This window comes from Aedes aegypti, chromosome 3 (assembly GCF_002204515.2).
Source record: "Aedes aegypti strain LVP_AGWG chromosome 3, AaegL5.0 Primary Assembly, whole genome shotgun sequence".
In the NCBI taxonomy this organism is placed as follows: Eukaryota; Metazoa; Arthropoda; class Insecta; order Diptera; family Culicidae; genus Aedes; species Aedes aegypti.
The window spans coordinates 78,207,450-78,209,659 of NC_035109.1; the positions used below are offsets into that span (position 1 = coordinate 78,207,450).

The window sequence follows — 2,210 nt, forward strand, 5'->3', positions numbered from 1 at the left end:
TTCATTTTAAGTCAATAAACAGTTCTTATTCCAACATGGACAATCGACCACTCATTAACTTTTACGTGTAACAAATTTGATTCGCTCCAACAAATTTGAAGGCTATTCTACTGGTCTGAATATAGGAAAAGCATTAGGCAGTGTTTGCAAGGATTGATTGGAGATGTTTCTGACATTACCTCTCTGTATCGAATATTGTAACATTCGACCAAATATCGAATACAATTAATTATAATATTTATTAATTAATAATGATTGAAATAATAATAATGAAGAAATTTCAAATTCTTTATAAGCCAACAATGTATTCCGCCTGACTAACACCAGAAAACTCTACGAGCAAAGCCAGCACGCGATAGACACGTTTGGATCTACATTGTGAGTGTGTCTCGTTCATCAGATTAGCTGAGTGCTCTAGCTCTAGCCGTTGCTCGTTGCTATGTCCGGCCTAGCAGCAGCGGACAGCTGTATTTTTGTGCTCGAAAGCTGCTGCTCCGGCTGCCCAACACGCGGCGAGAGTAGACCCGTTTACCTTCAACGACCGTGATCGCTGATTGCTCGGCCAGTGAGTTGATCTTGCCACTAGTTTTTTCGCGTCACCATACATATAGGCTTGCCCATAATTCATAATGATCGCACCTTACTATTATATGTAACACCGTAGTTTAGTTACACGGCAAACCGAGTGATCGCCGGTAGATGAGCGATACTCCCGATTGATAGCGATCGACTTGCGAGTTCTGCTGGGTGAGAATATCATCATTCAGCTGTCAGTTGATGTTTTCAGGGTATTGATAATGACGTTGATGCATTTCATGGATATATCAAGCGTGTGCTAGAATAAAAACGTAAGAACCATGTTCACTTAATGTTCATGTTACTGCTCTGTGATAAATGGTGACAAAATGCAAGTTTGTATTACATAAGTACAAAATATAACAGTATCATTTCCTTATAACAAGCAGTCGTGGCCGAGCGGTTAAGGCGTCTGACTAGAAATCAGATTCCCTCTGGGAGCGTAGGTTCGAATCCTACCGACTGCGTTTTTGTCGCGGCAGTATTTAAAAATTCTGAATGATAATAACTGGACAAATGTAAATGTATATTAGAACAATTGATTACAATTTTTGTACTCATGAAATTGCGATGTTTGTAAAAAAATTCTTTACCATCTAAGACGGGGTACACTTTGGAATTTTGTGTATTTTTTCGTAGCTCGGAAATCAAGCATAGCATAGCATAGCATAGACTGACTGTACATGTCAATGGTTGCTATTCCGTGATTGATCGGAACTGGTAATAATTGCACTGCGATCCAAATGAATAAAGGATGGGAGTTTCCGCTTACTCTCGGAGTGCAATTTTAGCAGATCTAATATTATTGATCAATAACGGCGCCGGCCAAGTCAGTTGGGATAGGGAAGGAATGTTAGGGTGTAATGATTGTTGCTTCTAGAGACCGAGAATACCTCTGCATCTCCACAATCACCACGGGAAGGGTGTTTATTAGTGGAGAAGGAAAAGATCTGGGAGCCACCTTTGGTCGGTGATGCGATCCATGGATACGGAGGAAAAATATGGCTTATACTTAAAGCTAGTTTTTAGTATTGTCTCAAAAAGTTTTTGGTAGAAGATTTGAAATAAACGTCAACATCTGTAATGTCGAACCATTCAAAAGAAGTTTTTATTGATGGCGAAAAGAGAAAAATATATGCGTATATTTTAAATCATATGAAACAGGAATAATTCCGACACTTGTAGTGAAGAACCATACATAGTTTGTTTGAATATTACATAAAAGTATTACTGAACATTTATGCCTCAAGAAGAAAAGTCTTTCGTAGAAGTTTCAAAATAAACGTCGACATTCATAATGTCGAACAATTCAAAAAATATTTTAAGTAATGTCAAAAAGTTTCTATGTTTATTAGAATTGTATAAAACAAGCATAATGCCGACACTTGTAGTGACGAACCATACAAAGTTTGATTGAATATTACAAAAAAGTAACGTTTACATGAAAAAATGTGTTATCATAAGCATGAAACGAGCTCACCAGTTGGTAATCCATCCTCGACTGAACACGAATATCTTTTCTCACTCACACAGCGCAAACAGCAAAACTTCTCGGCGCCTCGAAAACGAACCGTCTTGTTTGGGCATTCCAAAACACTGCCCAGCAAATCTCACGAACCGAAAACCAAACTCCC

At 38.2% G+C, this 2,210-nt stretch overlaps 1 non-coding gene across 1 annotated transcript; it reads left to right on the forward strand.

The window, feature by feature from the left end:
- Window positions 1-961: 961 nt before the first annotated feature.
- On the forward strand, window positions 962-1,043 carry Trnas-aga. The gene has a single exon. It is a non-coding gene; the product is annotated as a tRNA-Ser (tRNA).
- The last annotated feature ends 1,167 nt before the right edge of the window (window positions 1,044-2,210 follow it).